The sequence below is a fragment of the Nicotiana attenuata genome, chromosome 2, assembly GCF_001879085.1.
Source record: "Nicotiana attenuata strain UT chromosome 2, NIATTr2, whole genome shotgun sequence".
Classification (NCBI taxonomy): Eukaryota; Viridiplantae; Streptophyta; class Magnoliopsida; order Solanales; family Solanaceae; genus Nicotiana; species Nicotiana attenuata.
Window position 1 is genome coordinate 66,364,768 of NC_031990.1, and position 24,684 is coordinate 66,389,451.

Genomic DNA, 24,684 nt, shown 5'->3' on the forward strand with positions numbered 1-24,684 from the left:
GTAGTACCATGTTTCTTCAGTTTGATGGGTTTGGTGATTCCTTGGAGGTTTTTGCCGAGTCCCTTTCCAGGTTCGTACCCACACCAATTCAAGATACTTTCAATCTTGTTATCCCACCATTTATCCTTGTCTATAGCGTTGACCCTTTCAATGTGGTGGTATGTTTCTCCGCCTATTCTCCTTCTACCTCCAATCATTGGGATGGTCTGGCGACTATATATGGGGTTGCTACCATCGCCATGAATAATCACCTCTTGGTGATTCCATTCGAAGTTCACTGCCTGATGCAGGGTTGATGCTACAGCTCCAGCGGCATGGATCCATGGTCGTCCTAACAACAATTTGTAGGATGCCGGGACGTCTATTACTTGAAAGTCCACGTCGAACCAAGTCGGTCCCATTTGTAAGCATAGGATAATTTCTCCAATAGTAGACCTTTGGGACCCATCGAAGGCTTTGACATTGATGGCCCCATCTTTGATCTCATGCAGACTCTTTCCCAAGGTTTTGAGAGTTATCAGCGGACAGATGTTGAGGCTGGATCCTCCGTTGATCAAAACTCTACTGATGAAATAATCCTCGTATTGCACGATGATGTGCAGTGCCTTGTTGTGACTCAGCCCTTTCGGTGGCAGCTCATCTTCGTGGAAGGTGATTTTGTGGCTCTCCAGTACTTGCCCTACCATATTTGCCATTTCGCCTCCAGTTATGTTGCTGGGCACATAAGCTCCGCTCAGTATTTTCATCAAGGCATTTTTGTGTGCGTCAGAGCTCTGGAGAAGAGCTAGGATGGAGATCTGCGCTGGTGTTTTGTTCAATTGCTCAACGACCGAGTACTCCTTAGCTTGTATTTTCCTCCAAAGATCATCGGGCCCAGTTTTAGTAGGCCATCCAGAGGCTTGCTTGCTAGACTCAGCGAGGTGTTCTGGGGTGTAAACCCTCCCTGTTCTGGTCATACCCTGTGCAGCAATTGCTTCTCCTGTCTTGGTCTTCCCTTTCCTCCTAGCTTCAGCCGTGTAATCCCATGGTACGGCATTTGAGTGGAACAGTGTTATGTCTGACATTGCTACAGGAATAGGTACCCTTGGTGGTAACACAGCGACTTCAAAGGGTGCAGGTGCTTTTGGAACTCCAAACTCAACCTCAATTGGTCCGGGCGCCTTTGCAGAAGAAGTCGCTTCAAATTCGAGAGGTATAGACATGTTTACTTCATCGCCCCTGGAGGGCCGATTCTGCACAACAATTGGGTTAAGTGTGACCGTTGGTTTCCTTGGCTCATCACCCTCAGCAATCAATCCTATCGACCCCTTGGGGTCCCAGTCATCTTCGATCTCGATCATGTGAATGTCTCCACCTTTGTGGTCAGGCAGAGGGTTGCTGCGAACATTAGGAGAAGGCTCCTTTACTACGATGACCTTATTGTCGATCAGGGTTTGAATCTTATCCTTCAATGAGCGGCATTCGTCAATGGTATGTCCCTTCATGCCAGAATGGTACGCACAGGTTTTGTTCGGGTTGACCCATTGGGAAGGATTTTTTGGAGTTACGGCTGGGATAGGGGTGACGTAACCAGCAGCTTTAAGTCTCTCGTACAGCTGGTCAATTGGTTCGGCGATGGCTGTGTATTGTCTGGGAGGTCTGCGGTCGAAACTTGGCCTGGGTCTAGGGAAATTTTGGCGAGATTGGTAGTGAGAGGGTTGAGCATTATAAGCTTGATAGACAAGTGCAGGTTGAGAGTATCTGGGTGAGATGGGTTGATATGTGAGAGGTGGAGACGATTGGTAAACGGGTGGTGGATTTTGGTAAGAGGGTGCGGGTGCTTGGTAATTCGGGATAAGCTGATATGTGAGTGGAGGTGATGGGTAAGTGCGGTATTTCAATGGTGATTTGGCTCCCTGTGCGACCATTACGGCGCTCACATCCTTCTTCTTGGACGTGCCACCAGACTGTAAAGCCTTGTTGGTGGCCTGCAATGCTTCAAGATTAGTAACCATATCATTCTTAATGCCTTCCTCAATTCTTTCCCCCAGTTTGATGATATCGGAGAATTTCTGACCCTCGATCAGCATCAACCTCTCGTAATATTATGGATCCTGAGCCCGGATGAAGAATCTGTTCATCTGTTCCTCTTTTAAGGCCGGCCTAACCTTAGCAGCCTCTGATCTCCAACGAGTAGCATACTCGCGGAATGTCTCGGTAGGTTTCTTCTTCAAATTCTGGATGTAGAATACATCTGGTGCATTCTCCGTATTGAATCGAAACCTATCCATGAAATCTGACGCCATACCTACCCAGCTTGTCCATTTCTTGGGGTCCTGGCTGATGTACCAGGACAAAGCATCCCCCTTCAGACTTCTCATGAAGAGCTTCATACGGATCTTCTCATCCCTTCCGACTCCAACCAGCTTATCGCAATATGTCCTCAAGTGGACTTTGGGATCTCCCGTGCCATCGAACATTTCGAACTTGGGAGGTTTGTACCCCTCCGGAAGTTCAACATCTGGCTGAATGCAGAGCTCCTCATAATTTAGCCCCTCGATACCTTTGTTTCCTCCACGTCCTGGACTCGGCTGGTCAACTTCTTGAGTTCTGCGGCCAAGTTTCTGATAAGAGAGTCTTTGTCATCAGACTCAGGTGCACTTGAGTTTGGTTGAGTGTAGTGGGGTACAGTATCCACGTAGATGGGAGTGTTGTGGAGGTGGTCGTTTGTAGTGTTCGGTGGTTCAGTAATGAGTAGTGGAGTGTTGTTGGGAGTGTGGCATGTGTTGCAATGTTGAGCGTGAGTGGGTGGTATCTGTGGTTATGGGGTGTTCTGTGGAGGTGCGGGATTTTGAGCGTTTGGAAAGTTGACATCAGGAGCGGTGAGAGAGAATGATAAGTTCGCCAAGTTCCGAACCTGATCCAGTTCTTCTCGGAATTTCAGTAATTTTTGCTCAAGTTGGGCAGCAGTTTCCTTAGCAACCGGGGTACCATGAGGAATCTCAGTTCTTTCAATTTCCTTTTTGGCGCTTGAATCTCGCATTCTAGTTTTGTTCTTGTTCCGGATAGGAGGAGGAGGAGGAGGTGGAGGGCCCTTGGATCTTGTGGAGTATGATGATGGTGCCAGAATGCACGAACTAACCTTTAGGAAGGGGAATAAAAATAAAAGAAAAACAAAAGGTAATAAGTTAGTGCGGGTTATGAGAAAAAATGTTGCGGTATTTAAACACATTGTGCAAGAATATAAATCGTGTCCTAATTTGGGTGCCCCGTTGTGCCCGAGGTAGGCCTAGCGACAAATAGTTTTGGAGAACTTATGATGCTAAATGCCTCATTTTATTGATAAAAATAAGACGAACCCAAAACGACGCTAAATAACAGAAAGTAAAATGTCACTAGTAGCCATTGGCCTTATTACATCATTAAAGCAAAACAAAAGACTCCTAACTACTTGGTCCCAGAAGGACCTTCCCCAGATTCGGCATCTTTGTCTCCCTCGAACAGCTTCATCAGCTCGCCTAGTCCTAGCAGCAAATAAGCTTGGGCCAAATGTCCGCCTGCATTCCCTTCAGCGCTTTGACAGTCTTCAATCCTCTTGATGAACTTTCCTTCCAGTTCCACTAGACCCCGCTCCAAATACCCTAGTCGCTTGTTGGCGCTGACAGCCATATCTTTCCATTCTTCGATCAACTTCTGATGGGCTTCTTGTATTTCCCGGTGCTCACTTTCGCACTTTCGAATTCTCTTGCACAGTTCATTGTACTCAACCCGTGCTTCAGCATTCTCGTCGATAATTCTGTGTCCTCGAACGAACCCGGGCTGACCCAAACCGTTGTGATTATCTTCCAACCAACCCGAGTAGTGTGGCACACAACCGGCGTGATACCTGTCTGGCTCAATAGATTCTTTCCCCAAAACGAGTTTGCAATGCCACATGTGCTGAGCTTGGCACTTGTGAGGGCTATCATCGTCCTGGAAGTCAGCCCTGAAGTGACTCATTTTGTCGACCCTTGGTATGATTTGCTTTCTTCCAGCCTGACTCATGGCTCGGAGGGGAGCGTAGGGATAAGTTCCTCTTAGACCAATTAGTATGAGAAATGGTGCGTCTCGGGATCGAACAATGAATTCTTCCGTAGGGAACCACTCGACCATCCACTGTACCTGGTCTTCTTTCAGATTCTCAAATAACTCTACCCATCCTCCAGCATCCTCTGGCTGAGCGAACACGTCGGGCATGTAGTTCCTTTTCTTGGGATGGTGAAAGGCTATATGGTCATTCCACGGCCTTCGCGGAAGCTCCTGGCGGTATCGACCCTTTTGGAGATGTTCTATAAACCAGAGGTTGAGTAACAAGTTGCAACCCTCGAAATGACTGGCTCCCCATTGACAGTTCTCCAAATCTCGGTAGATATCAGCAACGATCATGGGCACTATGCTGAAAGGCTGCCCGTCAATTCCTTCCATCAGAGTCTTGGTTACCATGGCTAGTCTGGTGTGGATCCTAGCCTTCTTCATAGGGAACACTATCATTCCCAAAAAGCAGAACATAAAAATGAAGACCCTTCTGTGGATATGTCCCAATGAGGTAAGGGCGAATTCATCTGAGTAGGTGTGGTATGACTTGCTATGGCCGTACCTCTCGTAAAAATAGTCGAATGGGATGTAAGAGTCTTTCAGACATGTCAAATCTGGATTCTTCTTCAGTCCCACCATCTTAAGGAAACCCCTACCCTTGCGATTCTCTAGCATAAGCAAACCCGGAGTCTCCCAAGGAATACCAGCTAAACTTCCTATTTCTTCGAGCAAAGGAGTCATTTCAAGGTCCCCAAAGCGGAACACGGACCTGTCACTATCCCAAAACAATGTTGCAGCCTCTATGATTTTGTTGTCAGGCTGGATCTCTAGAAGAGAAGGCAAATTCCCTAAGTATTTGCGGACGAGCGTCTGATCACTGGAGTGGAGGTATTTCCACCAATTTAGCAGCCTTGGGTGAATGTTGGTTACCATGCCAAATCTGGGGACTTCGTGCCTCATCTTCTGCAAAACAAAGTGTTAGGCCCTTACCCCACCGGACTCGGCTATTTAAACCAATAATTAGCATAGCAAGCATTTAGTTCTCCAAATAAATGCACAGAACATGTAGGTGTCCGTTTGGGTTTCAGGGAAACCCGATGGACTTTGGACAAGGCTATCTTAACGAGTCATTATGTGGACAACATAACTGACTCAGCTAGGTTTGACCATGATGCATGTATAGTTAAACAGAGTAAGGTTTCTATTGGGGTATTAGACAGGTACCCTTGAGCGGACAACTCAAGAGGGAAAGGCACGGAACCGTCGACTGCACCACCGATCGACTAGTTTTACCGCAAATATGCCTTTGTCAAATTTAAAGGGTGATAATGTTGGAAGAGCGCAACCACTCATGATAAGCGTTGCTATGGTATTTGTTTGGCACGAGTGGAATATGATGTTGAAGATGCAGTTTACAAGAATGAAACAAATATACATGTATTTCCACGTTCATAAGGTAAATGTTTACAATAATTGCTCGTAATTACAACAGTATTGAAATAAAGCAGTTAAAGGAAAGAAAAGACATGAAGAGCCAAGTCTGTTTCATAGTGGAAGAATAAATGGCAGTAAATAAAAGCAATTAATAAGATAATAAAGTCACAAGCAACATGCAATGGTAAAAGCCTAAAGAAATCCCCAGCAGAGTCGCCATGCTGTTGACGCCCCCTTTTTCTCGCGAAATTGGGTTTACGACATTTGGGAGGACAACTCTATTCCCTTTGGGAATTTGGGTTTTGGAGGTTGAAGAGCCGCCACCTAATGATTAAGTGCATTAGGACACTAAAAGAGTTTTTGAGTTGGAAAACCAGAGTTTGGGTAAGGGCTAGAAATTATCTTGAGGGGAAGGTGTTAGGCACCCCCCAAGATCCACTAGTGTGGTTCCCGGCCATGCTACAATTGTGACTTTAAGCAAGCAAACATATAGGACCATCTCACATAAAGACTGCAAGTAGGTATGCATAAAGGTTACTAAACATGCTGAAATTCGAGTAGGTGGCTTCCTAATTATTGGCAAGAATATCCAAATGCAGAAAAATGGATCAAGTAATGAATACCAATCATCAAGCAAAGAAGTGAATGAGCAGAAGATTTTAGAGGAGAAGGGCAGTGCGAAAATCAAAAAAAAAAGGAATTTTAATGACAAACGAAAATGCAGGATTTAAAGAATTGGGAATCGACAATCTGAAAATAATTATGTAAGGAAAAAGGGTTCCTAGGCTTGTGAAATACATGGATCATCCACACAACACCGGTAAACAATCGTACACATAGTGTTATCATGTGATCATCATCTCCGTGTCTACCCTTCCCACCCCGTTAAGGTACTAAAGCGCGGAATGTCTCGTTACTTATTGCATGCTAGTACCCGTTCCAATCCTATCAGTCACGGAGGCATTTGGACTACTAGTCCTAAAGGGAGAGGGGTTTGGGGGCCTTTTGAGAGTTTTCAAAGGACAAAATACTAAGGCGTCAGTCAAAACACATAATGCAAGTAAAGGGGAAAGCAAATAAGCAAGTAGGGCTCAAGTAAGCCTCCTTAAATCAGATAAAGCCATAGAGTTTAGCATGTCTTGCACATACTGGTTTAGTCTCAAAAAAATAAAGCGATAAGCGGACTGGTTCAACACATATTTTTAGATAGGAAGTCCGCATTAGGCTCGCTCGAATGCAGTTGTCTAAGACTGATCCAATTGATTAGCTAACCCTTTGTCTATGTGTTAGATAGAACTATTGATTTTAAAACACAAACTGATTATAAAGCAAAGTTACAGAGTAAAAGAAGTTTTAGAAAAGGATGCACTGTTTTGAAAAGGTTTAACAGAAAAGAAAAGAACTTCAGAGGACCTACAGACTAATTGGAGAAAGTTTCACGAATTTTATCAGAAAATAGTGAGTTTCGGGAAAATGCCGATTTATTTAGAAAAGATTTGTTACTTTACGAGGTTCAGAAAAAATTGCGGAAGACCACCAGTTTTACCAAAGTAAATACTAATTTCAACGGTTGATGTTGTTGAATGAATGAAACGGCTCAGATTCGAAGTCCCTATAGGCATGCTTTCTATGCGTTAACTGATTTTAACACCTTTTAATAGGAATCTTACAAACATGGTATCTATATGCAACTTTGTTGTTAAGCCTACAGTTGTCTAATGACATCATTATGTGCAGAAATGTAAACCCTTGCAAGCATGGTATCTATATGCATAGTTGCAGAATTCAGAAGCTAAATCCTAGGCATGCTTTCTACATATGAAGTTGCACAGATTAGAAATTAAATCCTACAGGCATGCTTTCTAGGTGGGAAGTTGCATAGATTAGAAATTAAATCCTATAGGCATGTTTTCTATCCTTTGTGCATAAAAGTAATTCCCCTCCCTTCTTTCACTAAATCCCCATGAGTTTGTACAAATTGCTACAGACCAGTAAAATAAACTTCAATTAAAAGTACATCAGAAGCTATCAGCTGCATCCAAGGAAACTAATTTAGACTTAGTGTCTAACAATATGAGATTGAACCACTTCCGAGATCAAGATTTCCAAAGCCTTCTCTTATCTAGGGTGTTTCAGAGATCCAAAGAGTTTCAGGAACCCTAGGAAGTGCTTACACCCAAGATATTAATCAGAATGAGTTACAGTGCAGTATGGAAGAGCCAACCCTCAGGTGTCCAAGTTCAGAGGGAGCTCATGGATCCCAAGGCAAGGCTCACAGGAGGGGGGCAGACCTTAAGTTCTAAGAGTGAGTGCCAGTGCAGTAGAGAGGGGTAGGTGGTGCCAAAGCAGGCTGGTGGTCATACCAAACCATAAGGTAGGCTGGCACACCCCTGACTAAGCCTGTTCAGCCAGCAAATAAGAGCACAGACCTGTTGAAGGTCAGACCCTGGTCTGGACAGTGATTAGGACACTGCCAGACCAAGGTCTCAAGCTCAGAGTACATATAAAGGGCGGGGGAATGGGAATTGGAAGAGTTTAGGACTCAGGGAGTCCAATCCATATACATGAACAACAATGTCGAGTGTTGTCATGTCTTCTGAATCATAACTCAACATACAAAAGGACTAGGGATAGGGATTCATGTAAGCACAGAGATTAGGAAGTAAGTAAACTTGCAGAGAGTTACAGCATAGAAACAATAAGACAGGCAAAGGAAAGGCTGAAGAATAAACATGTAGTAGAGAGGCAGAAATTAAACAAAGAGAGACATACCAGTCGCAGAAAAAGTAAGCAAAGAAAAAGCAGGATTCTTTCAGCCAAACCACAATCAGAGAAGAGAACTTTAAGCTTATGAGTTCAGAGAACTCGAATACTTTTAAGAAATCTAAGTGTATTTGAGAGAAGAAGTAATGATGTGTTCTGTGTGTTCGAACCCCCTTTTGAAAGAGAAGAGGTGCAGGTATTTATAGTTTTGAAAACGAGTAGAGAATAGGGTAACAAGTAAGGTCTTAACACAAATATGGAAGTAATCACAGTCAATAATCAATTAACACAAATATTTCCCTTTAATCAAGGGATTACTGCTCAAACGGATACTAACAGGATTAATTTAGGAAAGAAATCAATTTGAGAAAGATTGATTTCCGACCATATACGGGATAGTAAAAGTATAGAGTAAATATTTAAGTCTAAGTACAAAGTATACTTAATTTTGGGGAAAGGATTCAGCAAAGCAAAATAAGGAAAGGAATCAGTTAACCCCTTAACAGGCGAGTAAAAATCAGAATTTCACAAGGAAAAGTTTTGAAAATCAGTCACGCGTTTGAAAACCAATCACATAAGGGACTCAGTATATAATTAAAGTGCGTAAGTAATAGACATGTGAGGCCAAGCTATGGCAAGAGGAAACAGCATAGCACAGAATTAATAGACAGCAAGCATTCGTAGCATGATAGTCACGTAGGTCAAGTTTCATTGGCTTAGTAATAGAGAAAAGGATTAGAAGCATGCAAAAAAAAATCAAGTGAAAACCTCTCAGAAAACATAGTCGAGTTTGACAAATAGCAAGAACTCAGAACAAAAATGAATCGCATAAAGAAAAGAGATGCTGAAGTTAAAGGAAGCAGATTGAGCAATTTCAAGCAGACGAGTTGCGCAAACAAACTCAGGAACTCGAATGGACCCCAAAGGACTAGGACTTTCGAAATCAGTCGAATTTAGAGGCGATAAACAAGTGAAACAAACAAACAATTTCAGAGTCTCAAATAAACCCCAAAAATTAGAGTTTTCAACACTAATCAGTAAATCAAACGAATACTAACAGATAGACTCAGAAACTCAAACAAATCCCAAGAATTAGGGTTTTCAACACCAATTAAACCTAGAGATGATAAGTCAGCTGAGTCGAACAAAACATTAACAAACAGACTCAGAAACCCTAATTTGAAATCAAAGGAATTTTGAAAAAGGAAATTTGGGGAAAACACTTGAAATATCAAATATAACATAGATCTAGCACAGATCTAAACAAATGAACGAAAAAGAACCTCGAATAGGCTAGGGTTTCTGAGAACCCTAGAAACGAGAAAGGCTTGGAAGAAACAAGATCAGATCTGGAGTCGATAAGGTCGGAATCATGCTCAGGAGGCTAAGACACGCCGGAGCAAGGCGGGAGATGGCTGGGAACCTCGAATCGACGAAGGTCTGAGTGAAGGCCCTCGAAGTCTGGCCTCGAACCTTCAGGTATCAAGCACGTGAGAGCAGTAGGGGGTAAGTATAGGTCGTCCATGGCTTGAGCGGCCATGAATTCCGGTGGGTTTGGGGTTGAAAGTGACGGAAAGCGATTAGGGTTTCGAGAGAGTTCGAGAGCGTTTGAGAGAAGAGGGAGTTAGAGGCGGCATCTCTGAAAGAATGGGGTAGGGTTTAGGGGTCGTTTGAAATTAAAAAGGAAATAAAAGATCTTGGCCGTTGATCAAAAATGATCAACGGCTCAGATTTTAAAAGACCGGACGGGTTTGGGTAATCGGATCAGGGGTCGGGTCTAAAAGGGAATTGGGTCGCTTGATTTGGGGGTTGGGATTGGGTCGAATTAGGGTGCAATTTGGTCTAAAATTGAAATGAAATAGGGCCAGCTTTTAAATAGCCACTTTTCCCGTTTTATTTTAAAAATTAGTAAAAGGCTTTTTTCTGAAACAAATCGAAGGTACTAAATTGATAAATGATATACAAGTATTAAATTAAAAAATACTAGAAGCAATTTTATAACTGTAAAAATGCTGTAAATCATAAAATAGACTATAATTGCAATTACATGTAATTTAGCTTTAAAATTGCCAAATAAATCTGTAAAAATATGCAAAAATTACCTCAATTATATTTTGGCGTGAATGTGAGAATAAAAGAGTTATTCACCAAAAAATGATAATTTTGGGAATAATTATTGAATTTTGTGGTATTAAAATAGGCAATAAATTGGTTTAAAAATCATTAAAATATCAAAACTCTTGAGTGTGCTTATATATGCACGTACATGCTATTTTGGAAATATTTTGGGCATAAAATTACCTAGGGAAAAATTGGGTATCAACATTGCGAACAAAAGTTCGCATTTGCGAACTATTGGCTTACTTGGGGACTTCGCATTTGCGAACAAAAGTGTCGCATTTGCGAAAGTCCCAGCTTTCGCATTTGCGATGCTGTGATCGCATTTGTGATCCCTGTGCAACACGAGCACCTTCGCATTTGCGGAGGGTTTTTCGCATTTGCGAGCCAGGCTTCGCAAATGCGAAGCCTGCAGGTCAGATCACACCAGCAATTTTCCAAGTTCAAAAATGCACTCCGTGGCCTATCCAAAACTCACCCGAGCCCTCGGGGCTCCAACCCAAATATACACACAACCTCAAAAACATCCTACGGACTTACTCGTGCGATCAAATCGCCAAAATAACATCAAAAACAACGGATCAAGCCTCAAAACTCATGATTTCTTCCAAATTTTCATAAAGCATCAATTTTCCATTTTAAGTCCGAAACCCGTCAAACGACGTCCAATTTCAACCAAACTTCACAGAAAGCACTTAAACCATATATAAGACTTGTACCGGGCGGCGGAACCAAAATACGGGCCCGATACCATAGTCTTTTAATCAACTTTCATTTCCAATTTCCTTAATAATTTCAGAAAAACAATTTTACTCAAAAATTCATTTCTCGGGCTTGGAACCGCGAAATTCGATTCCGGGCATACGGCTGAGTCCCATATTTTCCTACGGACCCTCCGGGACCGTCAAATCACAGGTCCGGGTCCGTTTACCCAAAAAGTTGACCGAAGTCAAATATATTCATACTAATATCAAAATTTAGCATTTTTCCACACAAAATTCATATTTAAGCTTTCCGGCTACGCGCTCGGACTGCGCACACAAATCGAGGCAACCCCAAATGAGGTTTTCAAGGCCTCGGAAGTACGGAATGAATGAGAAAATAAGTGATTACCCTTTGGGTCGTCACAGATGGCTAACATGGTAGGATAGGTATTGGAAAGTCACAAGATCACTTTTCATGAAGATGAGTTGCCACCAAAGGGTTGAGTCCCAACAAGGCATTGCACATCACCGTGCAATGCGAAGACTATTTTATCATCAAAATCCTGATTGATGGAGGGTCCAGCCTCAACATTTGTCCGTTGGTAACACTCAGGACGTTAGGTAAGGGACTGCACGAGATAAAGGACGGGGCCATCAATGTGAAAGCTTTCGACGGCTCCCAAAGGTCCACCATTGGGGAAATTAGTCTATGTTTGCAAATGGGGCCTACTTGGTTCGATGTTGATTTTCAAGTAATAGACGTGCCAGCATCTTACAATCTGTTGTTGGGACGACCATGGATTCATGTTGCTGGGGCCGTAGCGTCAACACTATATCAGGCAGTAAAGTTTGAGTGGAATCACCAGGAGGTGATCATTCACGGCGACGGTAGCAATCCTATTGACAGTTGCCAGACTATTCCGGCAATCGGAGGCAGAAAAAAGATAGGTGGGGAGACCTATCACCACATTGAGCGAGTCAACGTCGTTGACAAGGACAAATGGTGGGACAATAAAATTGAGAGCATATTGAACTGGAGTGGGTACGAACCTAGCAAGGGGCTTGGCAAGAACCTCCAAGGAATCGCTAATCCTATAAAACTCAAGAAACATGGCACCACTATCGGTCTGGGATATCAGTATACCTGGGAAGAATTAACAACTGGTCTCCACCATAGCGCGGTCCTTACTATCCGCTGGAGCAGCTAATACCACGCTTGGAACAGACTTTCCAACCGGCCGATGTTATCTATGGGTCAAAAGAAGAGGAAGCACTGGCAGCGGTAATTTGTTCCTAGAAGACGATGATATGGATTGTTGTGTCGTTCTCGAGGAGGAGGGGGAGGAAGGCCCTTCCATATAGGCTGTAAGCGGAGGAGCACGCCTCAATAACTGGACCATCAGAACCACCAGAGCCCGGCGAGCCTTGGGGTAGCAAGGTTGAACAAGCATCATGCACTATCTTTTATTTTTACTAGTTAATTTTCCTTTCGAATTTTAAATTTCCGCAATAAGATCTTCAATGTTCAAAACAGTTATGGAATTTATCAAAGCATTTCGATTTTCCTTATAAATCAACACTCTTATTATTTTCTCTCATTACTTTACTTATACAGCATTACTATTACTTATCTTGATGAACCAATGACTGTGACATGCAATGAGACAACGCAACAAACGGACATAGATTCAGAAGAAGATGACATAACTGAAGAGATTGTTAAAGAGGTTGAGAACTTTGAAAATCGACCTAAGTCCAACCTGGACGAGACGGAAATTGTTAATCTGGGGGATGAAGAGAATGTCAAGGAAACACGAATCAGCGTTCATTTATCGCCATCAAAAAAGAAGGAATACAAAGAATTTCTAAGAGAATATGAGGACATATTCACCTGGTCATATGATGACATGACGGGCCTGAGCACGTCTATTGTGGCTCACAAACTGCCAACTGATCCGACATGTCCGCCGATAAAGCAGAAGCTCAGAAAGTTCAAGCCTGATATGAGTCTGAAAATCAAGGAAGAAACACCAAGCAGGTCAAAGCCAAGGTCCTCAGTGTAGTAGAATACCCGACATGGTTAGCCAACATTGTACCAGTACCAAAGAAGGATGGGAAGGTAAGAGTCTGTGTCGACTACCGGGATCTCAACCGGGCCAGTCCGAAAGATGACTTTCCTTTACCAAACATACACATCCTTACCGACAATTGCACAAAGCATGAATTGCAATCATTTGTGGATTGTTTCGCTGGTTATCATCAGATCTGGATGGATGAAGAAGACGCTGAGAAAACGGCTTTCATTACGCCGTAGGGAATGTACTGTTACAAGATGATGCTGTTTGGGTTAAAGAATGCAGGGGCCACCTACATGAGGGTCATGACTACCATTTTTCATGCTATGATACACAAGGAGATCGAGGTGCACGTAGATGACGTTATCATCAAGTCGAAGAAGGCCACTGATCACATGGAAGATTTGAGGAAATTCTTCAATAGACTGCGGAGGTACAACCTAAAACTGAATCCCGTGAAGTGTGCATTTGGGGTTCCTGCTGGAAAATTACTTGGGTTTATTATGAGCCGCCGAGGAATAGAATTGGATCCATCAAAGGTCAAGGCCATTCAGGAACTTCCACCGCCAAAGAACAAGAAGGACGTGATGAGTTTCTTGGGAAGACTTAACTATATCAGTTGGTTCATAGCACAGTCCACGGTCATCTGTGAGCTAATCTTCAAGATGTTGAAGAAGGATGACGCCACCAAATGGACTGATGACTGCTAGAAAGCTTTCGACAGAATCAAGGAATATCTATCAACACCACCAGTCTTGGCCCCGCCCGAGCCAGGTAGACCTCTACTACTCTACATCGAAGTGTTAGATGGTGCCTTCGGTTGCGTCCTAGGGCAGCATGATGAAACGGGGAGGAAAGAGCAGGCCATTTACTATCTTAGCAAGAAGTTCACTCCATACGAGGCCCGGTATTCTCTGTTAGAGCATACCTGTTGTGCTCTGACTTGGGTGGACCAGAAGCTGAGGCACTACTTCTGTGCCTATACTACATATCTCGTATCAAGGATGGATCCTTTGAAGTACATCTTTCAGAAGCCCATGCCCACTGGCAAGCTGGCCAAGTGGCAAATCCTGTTGAGTGAATTTGACATTGTCTACGTAACTCAGAAGGCAATCAAGGGACAGGCACTAGCAGATCACCTTGCGGAAAATCTCGTAGATGGAGAATACGAACCCCTGAAAACGTATTTTCCTGACGAAGAGGTATCATTCATAGGAGAAGACATTGCAGAATCCTATGACGGTTGGAGAATGTTTTTCGCTGGAGCAGCAAACTTCAAAGGAGTTGGCATAGGAGCAGTCCTAGTGTCAGAAACCGGTCAACATTATCTGGTGTCAGCTAAGCTCAAGTTCCCGTGCACCAACAACATGGCCGAATATGAAGCCTGCATCCTAGGGCTCAAGATGGCCATTGACATGAACATCCAAGAGTTGCTAGTAATTGGAGATTCAGACTTACTCATACATCAAGTCCGAGAAGAATGGGCAACCAAGAACTCTAAGATACTCCCGTATCTGCATCACATACAGGAGTTGAGAAAGAGGTTCACAAAGACAGAATTTCGACATGTTCCCAGAATCCAGAATGAATTCGCTGATGCATTGGCTACCCTGTCATCCATGATGCAACATCCAGACAAAAACTTCATTGATCCCATTCCAGTAAAGATCCATGATCAGCAAGCTTATTGTGCTCATGTTGAAGAAGAAGCAGACGGAAAGCCTTGGTTTCATGATATCAGGGAATATTTGGCAAAAGGAGATTACCCGGAGCTTGCAAATCCTATTTAGAAATGCACACTTCAGAGGCTGTCCAATAATTTCTTCCACAGTGGAGGAATCCTGTATAGGAGGACTCCTGATTTGGGACTACTCAGGTGCATCAACACAAAGGAAGCATCCAAACTGTTAGAAGAAATCCATGCTGGGGCCTGTGGTCCACATATGAACGGTTTTGTCTTAGCAAAGAAGATCCTCCGAGCTAGTTATTTTTGGATGACTATGGAGACAGACTGCATCCAGTATGTCCGAAAATGCCACCGATGTCAGATACATGCAGACATGATAAAGGTACCTCCCAATGAGCTTAATGCGACTAGCTCACCATTGCCTTTCGCCGCCTGGGGAATGGATGTTATTGGACCTATCGAGCCCGCCGCTTCTAACGGACACAGATTTATCCTGGTAGCAATCGACTATTTCACCAAATGGGTCTAAGAAGCATCTTACAGAGCATTACTAAGAAAGTCGTGGCAGACTTTGTCCGCGACCGCGTCGTTTGTCGATTCGGGATGCCAGAATCAATCATTACTGATAATGGCTCCAACCTCAACAGTGACTTGATGAAAACCATGTGTGAAACCTTCAAGATCAGACACAAGAATTCTACAGCCTACAGGCCTCAAATGAACGTAGCTGTAGAAGCCGCCAACAAGAACATCAAGAAGATATTGAGAAAGATGATAGAGAAGCATAAGCAAAGGCACGAAAAACTATCATTTGCTATGTTAGGATATCGCACCACAGTCCATACATCAACCGGGGAAACCCCCTATACATGCTGGTTTATGGTACAAAAGTCGTCATTTCTGCCGAAGTAGAAATTCCTTCCTTAAGGATCATACAAGAAGCTGAGCTCGACGACGCAAAATGGGTGAGAAGTCGTTACGAGCAGCTGGCTCTTATAGATGGAAAGAGAATGAATGCAGTCTTCCACGGTCATCTTTATCAGAACAGAATGTCCAGAGCCTTCAACAAAAGATTCAAGCCGATACAGTTCACGCCAGGGCAGCTGGTGTTAAAGAAAAAATTTCCGCATCCAAGATGAAGCCAAAGGGAAGTTCTCTCCCAACTGACAAGGTCCATACATGGTTCACCGGGTTCTGACAGGAGGAGCCCTCATACTTGCAGAAATGGACGGAGAAGTTTGGCCAAAGCCAATTAATTCAGATGCAGTCAAGCGCTACTATGTGTAATCTTTATGTTTGCCCTACATGATGTAAATTGAACTACGTCTGACCTGATTCCTGTTTAAGAGGGGATACGTAGGCAGCCTTATGGGTTCGGTCACAATTCAATAAAATTTTCATTTCCCCCACAATTGGAAACTGGGGTAGAATTTTTAGGAGGACCCTCAAAATTCTGAAGTAATTTCAGCCGATCATCACTAGCAGCGGTCGGAAGCATCAACCCAGCAAACTGGGGCGGAATTTTGAGGAGGACCTTCAAAATTCCGTAGCAAGGAGGGTTGCAATATCTTGAACCACGTCGCAATCATCGGTTCATCTAAAGAAAAACTATTATGAATTACGTGTTTATGTTACGTTTTTACTAAATCATGCATGTTTATTGCTGAAATTTCCTTATTTAGCAACGCTACCCCAATGATGCATACAGTATCATTGGATCAAAGCCAAACAGGTCAAGCAGAGCCTGGGGGGATGCGAACTAACCTCCCCCTCTACAAAACTCACGATTTTTCTTTGAATGCAGACACTTGGATTGCGAAAGCACTTGGCATACTATACACTCACGAGACAAACATTGTTCATGAATACAATTCTCAGAATTGTTGCACTTACCAGCATTTGCTATCCACGCACGCCGGTGATATTCCCTATATCACAATGTCCCCAGCAGTCATAATATCGCGACCTACTATCAGCTAAGAAAACTCTATTACCATTTGCCCTTTTTATTTCTTGCATAGGGCTACCATTCTGCCTTCCGAGACTAAACGCTGTCTCCATCTGCATTTTTTTGCATTGCATAAGGCTACCATTCTGCCTTCCGAGACTAAACGCTGTCTCCATCTGTATTTTTCTGCATTGCACCATTTTGCCTTCCGAGACTAAACGTTGTCTCCATCTACATTTTTCTGCATTGCACAAGGCTACCATTCTGCCTTTTGAGGTTAAGCTCTACCTCCATCTGTATTTTTCTGCATTGCATAAGGCTACCATTCTGCCTTCCGAGACCAAACGCTGTCTCCATATGCATTTGCATGGCTGAAAGATCGCCACCTTATCTACATTTGCATGGCTGAAAGATCGCCACCTTATTTACATTTGCATGGCTGAAAGATCGCCACCTTATTTACATTTGCATGGCTGAAATATCGCCATCCTTATTTACACTTGCATGGCTGAAAGATCGCCACCTTATTTATATTTGCATGGCTGAAAGATCGCCACCTTATTTACATTTGCATGGCTGAAAGATCGCCACCTTATTTACATTTGCATGGCTGAGAGATCGCCATCCTATCTACATTTGCATGGCTGAAAGATCGCCACCTTATCTACATTTGCATGGCTGAAAGATCGCCGCCTCATTTACATTTGCATGGCTGAAAGATCGCCACCTTATCTACATTTGCATGGCTAAAAGATCGCCACCTATTGCATCTCATGGGCTAAAAGATCACCAAATACTGCATCTCATGGGCTGAAAGATCGCCAAATTATCCGAAGGCGTCATTGTTCAGAGGCACCATTTGTATAGCCCGAGAACACCATGCCATGGCCTGAGGATCCCTGTTAATCTTTTGCATATTATTATTCAAAGGCGTCATAGTTCGGAGGCACCATCCCCATAGCCTGAGAGCATTATTTCATGGCATGCGAATCCTTTATTATACGCTTCATGGCCCAGGACATCATTGTCTAAGGACGTCATTCTAACCGTCCAAAACCTTCATGGTCCGACGGGAATTTGCATCATGTTTAAATTTACGCACGATATATGCTTGTATTGCTTTTGTAGGTAAACCGGCGAGCAACGACCATCTCGGTAGGAGCAATCCCGCTCCAGTTCCCGTAGCCCTATCAAACCTTAACCATCCCTGTAAGTCGTCCACTCACCCGACCCTAGATATTGCGTCCGTTCTTAAAAAGTCTCTATCGGCATACACCGCCGACGGATCCTGAACTACATATGGCCTGATTCCTGCAAAACCAGGGATATGTAGGCAGCTCAGAAGCCAGGGTATGGCCTAAATTTTCTTCAAACCGTTTCGCTCGGTCAAAATTAGCCATCGTATCTTTACCCGACAACTCTTTCATCCTTCCCGGGTAAAGAGGGGCAGCTGTTGATACCCAATTTTTTCCCTGTATATTTTAACATGAAAAATACTTTCAAAATAGCATGTGCATGCATATATAAGTATGTCCAAATGTTTTACTATTTTTCTTTAATTTTTAAAGATTTTTAAATTAATTTATTGCCCTATTTTATTCAGAGAAACCCAATAATTGGCATTTTTGGTGATTCATTTATTGGATTCTCATATTTATGCTAAAATGTAGCTAAGATAATTTTTACATATTTTTATAAATTTATTTATCATTTATAAAGCTAAATTGCATATAATTACAATATTAGCCTCTTTTAGATTTAATTACGTTTATGTCTATAAAAATTAAGCCCAGTATTTTTAATTTGATATTATGTAAAGATACCATCCCTTTTCGACTTATGAGGCAAGCTGGTAGGAAACAGGTTGTACCCAGGGTCGATAAGATGAGTCACTTCCGAGCTGACTTCCAGGATGATGATAGCCTTACAAGTGCCAAGCGTAGCATATGTGGCACTGCAAGATCGTCATAAGGGAAGATACCATCGAACCAGATAGATACCACGCCGGTTGTACTCCCTACTATTCCGGCTGGTTGGAGGATAATCATAATGGTCTGAGCCAACCTGGGTTTGTTCGAGGTCATAGGATCATAGATGAAAAGGCCGAGCCACATGTCAAATAGAACCAACTACGCAAGAGAATCCGGGAGTGCGAAAGCGAGCACCGTGAGATACAAGAAGCCAATCAAAAGCTAATGGAGGAGTGGAAGGACATGGCTGTCAGTGCCAACAAGCGACTGGGATACCTGGAGTGAGGCATAGTGGAGCTGGAAAGAAGGTTTCTCAAAAGGGTCGAAGACTGTCAGAATGCTGAGGGGAACGAAGGTGGACATCTAGCTAGGGCCTACCTATTGCTGGGACTTCGCGAGCCGGGGAAGTTGTTCGATGGAGCCAAGGATGCCGAGTCTGGGGAAGGTCCTTCAGGGACCAAGTAGACAGGATTTTATCTTTTCATTATCTAAAATGTAATAAGGTCATTGACCATTAGTGACTTTCATTTCCTGTTGTTTAGTGTCGATTTGGGATTCGTCTTATTTTTCTATCAATAATATGAGGCATTTAGCATCATGAGTTCTCCAAATTAATTTATCGCTAGGCCTACCTCTGGCATAAAGGGGTCCCCAAATTAGGACGTGATTTACATTCTAGCACTATGTGTTTAAATATTGCAACGCTTTTATAACACCCAACTAACTAGGTTACCTTTTTGTTTTATTTTTGTTTTGTTATTCCCTTCCCCGAAGGTTAGTTCGTGCACTCTAGCAACATCATCTTATTCCACGAGATCCAGGGGCCCTCCACCCACTCCTCCTCTTAGTCTTGTCAAGAAACAAGAACAAAGGGAAGATGGAAGATTTGAACAACACCAGAAAGGAAAACTCGACTGAATGGGTATAGGTCACTCATGGTCATGTTACTCAGGTTTCCAAAGAAAATGCATCCCAACTCGAACAAAAGCTGCTGAAATTCCAAGAAGAACTTGATCAGGTTCGGAATCTAGCAAATCTGTCATTTTCCCTCACTACTCCAGATATCAATTTCCCAAATGCTCAGAAGCCTACACCTCCACAGAACATCCCGAAGCAACCGAGCCATCCCGCTCCTCACCACCACTACAATACCTGCCATACCTCAAATAACACCCCGTCGCTCATCCCAGAACTCCAGAACTCCACAAATGACCACTGCCAAACCCACCATAATACCCCCATCTACATGGAGACTATGCCACACTCCACCCAGCCCAAGCACACACGAGTCCGATGATAAAGACTTTCTCATTAGAAACCTGGCCGAAGAACTCAAGAAATTGGCTAGTTGAATTCAAGGTGTTGAAGGAAGTAAGGGAATGGAAAGGCTGAACTACGAAGATATTTGCATACAGCCCGATGTTGAACTGCCCGAGGGGTACAAACCTCCTAAGTTCGAGATGTTTGATGGTACAGGGGATCCAAGGGTCCATTTGAGAACGTACTGTGACAAGCTGGTTGGAGTAGGAAGAGACGAGAAAATCTGCATGAAGCTTTTCATGAGGAGCTTGAAAGGAGATGCTTTGTCTTGGTACATTAGCCAAGATCCAAAGAAGTGGTCGAACTGGGTAAGTATGGCGTCTGACTTTATGGACAGATTCAGGTTCAACACGGAGAATGCACCAGATGTTCTATATTCAAAATCTAAAGAAGAAGCCCACAAAAATATTTCGCGAGTATGCTACTCGCTGGAGGTCTGAAGCTGCTAAGGTTAGACCTGCCTTAGAGGAAGAACAAATGAACAAATTCTTTGTCCAGGCTCAAGACCCACAGTATTATGAAAGGCTGATGATGGTCAAGGGCCACAAATTTTCTGACATCATCAAGCTCGGAGAAAGGATCGAAGAGGGCATCAAAAGCGGCATGGTCACGAACTTCGAGGCCTTGCAAGATACAAATAAGGCCTTACAGTCAGGAGGTGTGTCCAAGAAAAGGGACGTAGGAGCCGTAATGGTGGCATAGAGAACCAAATCTCCCATCAAATACCAAGCCTGCCCAATGCCTCCACTCACTCAGCTTACTCCAAACTACCAAACACCCTCACCCACTTACCAAACTCCGCCACCCACTTATCAATCACCTACACATTCCACATATCAACCTACTTCACCTAAATATTCCCAACCCGAACATGTTTACCAAGCCTACAATGCTCAACCAAACTCACTATTAATCCCCTCCCGCACGCCAAGACTTCCCTAGACCTCGACCAAACTTTGACCAAAGGCCTATGAAACAATATACGACTATTGCTGAACCTATTGACCAGTTGTATGAAAGACTCAAAGCTGCTGGTTATGTCACCCCTATCCCTGCTGCAACTCCTGAGAACCCTTTTCAGTGGGTTAATCCAAATAAATCATGTGCATACCATTCCGGCATGAAAGGACACACCATTGACGAATGCCATTCTCTGAAAGACAAGATCCAGACTTTAATTGATAACAAGATTATTGTGGCAAAGGAACCTGCTCCAAATGTCCGCAATAACCCTCTGCCGGATCACAAGGGTGGAGGGGTTCACATGATTGAAATAGAGGATGATTGGGATCCCGAGGGATCGATCGGTTTGATCACAGAAGGTGACGACCCAAAGAAACCAATAGTCACCCTTAATCTGATCGTAGTCCAGATTCAACCCTCTGGGGACGCCGAGGTAAATATGTCCGTGCCACTTGAGTTTGAAGCGACATCCTCTGCAAAGACACCAACGCCAATTGAGGTCGACTTTGTGTCTCCAGCGAATACACCTACACCATTCAAAGTTGCAGTCTTACCGCCCAAGGTACATGCTCCATTCGGAGTAAAGATAGCCACGCCGATTCCAGTAGCGATGTCGGCCATGACACCATTCCATACAAAGGCTATACCATGGGACTACACAGCCGAGGCAAGAAGGAAAGGCAAGGTTAGGTTCGTAGAGGCTATTGCGGCACATGGTATGACGAGAACTGGTAGAGTTTATACCCCGGAACATCTGGCTGAGTCGAGCAAGCAGGCCTTTAACCGGCCGCCTATCACCGAGACCGGGCCGGATGATCTCTGGAGGAAGATACAGGCCAAGGAATACTCGGTCATCGACCAGCTGAACAAAACACTGGTGCAAATTTCTATCCTTACTTTGCTACAAAATTCTGATGCACACAAGAATGCCCTGTTAAGGGTGCTGAGTGAAGCGTATGTTCCAAGCAACATCACCGGCGGAGAAATGGCTAACATGGTAGGACAGGTATTGGAAAGTCACAAGATCACTTTTCATGAAGATGAGCTGCCACCAGAAGGGTTGAGTCACAACAAGGCATTGCACATCACCGTGCAATGCGAAGACTATTTTATCACCAGAATTCTGATTGATGGGGGATCCAGCCTCAACATTTGTCCGTTGGTAACACTCAGGACGTTGGGTAAGGGACTGGACGAGATAAAGGATGGGGCCATCAACGTGAAAGCTTTCGACAGCTCCCAAAGGTCCACCATTGGGGAAATTAGTCTGTGTTTGCAAATGGGGCCTACTTGGTTCGATGTGGATTTCCAAGTGATAGACGTGCCGGCATCTTACAATCTGCTGTTGGGATAGCCATGGATTCATGCTGCTGGGGCCGTAACATCAACACTACATCAGGCGGTAAAGTTTGAGTGGAATCACCAGGAGGTGATCATTCACGGTAATGGTAGGAATCCTATATACAGTCGCCAGACCATTCCGGCAATCGGAGGCAGAAGAAGGTTAGGTGGGGAGACCTATCACCACATCGAGCGAGTCAACGCCGTTGACAAGGACAAATGGTGGGACAACAAAATCGATAGCATATTGAACTGGAGTGGGTACGAACCTGGCAAGGGGCTTGGCAAGAACCTCCAAGGAATCGTTAAGCCTATAAAACTAAAGAAAACATGGCACCACCTTCGGTCTGGGATATGAGTATAACTGAATTCAACAACTGGTCGCCACCATGGCGCGGTCCTTACTATCTGCTGGAGCAGCCAATACCACGCTTGGAACAGACTTTCCAACCGGCCTGATGTTATCTATAGGTCAGAAGAAGAGGAAGCACTGGCAGCGGTGAAGAATTTGTTCCTAGAAGACAATGATATGGATTGTTGTGTCATTCTCGAGGAGGAGGGGGAGGAAGGCCCTTCCATACAGGCTGTAAGCAGAGGAGCACGCCTGAATAACTAGACCATCAGAACCGCCAGAGCCCGGCGAGCCTCGGGGTAGCAAGGCTGAACAAGCATCATGCACTATCTTTTATTTTTACTAGTTAATTTTTCCTTTCGCATTTTTTTTAATTTCCACAATAAGATCTTCAATGTTCAAAATGATTATGCAATTTATCAAGGCATTTCGACTTTTCTTATGAATCAACACTTACTCTTATTATTTTCTCTCATTACTTTACTTATACAGCATTACTATTACTTATCTTGATGAACCAATGACTGTGACATGGAACGAGACAACGCGACAAATGGACATATATTCAGAGGAAGATGACATACCAGAAGAGATTGTTAAGGAAGTTGAGAACTTTGAGAATAGACCTAAGTCCAACCTGGACGAGACTGAGATTATTAACCTGGGAGATGCAGAGAACGTCAAAGAAATGCGAATCAACGTCCACTTATCGCCATCAGAAAAGAAGGAATACACAGAATTTCTAAAGGAATATGAGGACATATTCGCCTGGTCATATGACGACATAACTGGTCTAAGTATGTCTATTGTGGCTCACAAATTGCCAACTGATCCGACATGCCCGCCGGTAAACAAAAGCTCAGGAAGTTCAAGCCTGATATGAGTTTGAAAATCAAGGAAGAAGTCACTAAGCAAGTCAAATCTAAGGTTCTCAGGGTATTTGAATACCCGACATGGTTAGCCAACATTGTGCCGGTACCAAAGAAGGATGGGAAGGTCAGAGTTTGTGTCGACTACCGGGATCTCAACCGGGCCAGTCCGAAAGACGACTTCCCCTTGCCAAATATACACATCCTGATTGATAATTGTGCCAAGCATGAGCTGCATTCATTCGTGGATTGTTTCGCCGGTTACCACCAGATCTGGATGGATGAGGAAGACACTGAGAAAACGACTTTCATTACGCCGTGGGGAATGTATTGTTACAAAATGATGCCGTTCGGTCTAAAGAATGCAGGGGCCACCTATATGAGGGCCATGACTACCATTTTCCATGATATGATACACAAGGAGATCGAGGTGTACGTAGATGATGTTATCATCAAGTCCAAGAAGGCCACTGATCACATGGAAGATTTGAGGAAGTTTTTCAACAGATTGCGGAGATACAACCTAAAACTAAATCCCGCAAAGTGTGCATTTGGGGTTCCTGCTGGGAAGCTGCTTGGGTTCATTGTGAGCCGCCGAGGAATAGAACTGGATCCATCAAAAGTCAAAGCCATTCAAGAACTGCCACCGCCGAAGAACAAAAAGGACGTGATGAGTTTCTTGGGAAGACTCAACTACATCAGCCGGTTCATAGCACAATCCACAGTCATCTGCGAGCCAATCTTTAAGATGTTGAAGAATGACGCCGCTACCAAATGGACCGACGATTGTCAAATGGCCTTCGACAGAATCAAGGAGTACTTTTCAACACCACCAGTCTTGGTCCCGCCTGAGCCAGGTAAACCCTTATTACTCTACCTTGCGGTGTTGGATGGAGCTTTCGGTTGCGTTCTGGGGCAACATGACGAAACAAGAAGGAAGGCAGTGGCTAAATTTTAATTACTTTTGAAACTGTGACTATTTTTAAATGACCATTTGTAAATTTGGTTATTTTTGAATTTCTCCCCTGCGTATGAATTGTTTCAGATTTCCTCCTTCTCTCTCTTTGGCCTCTCTAACAATATCACA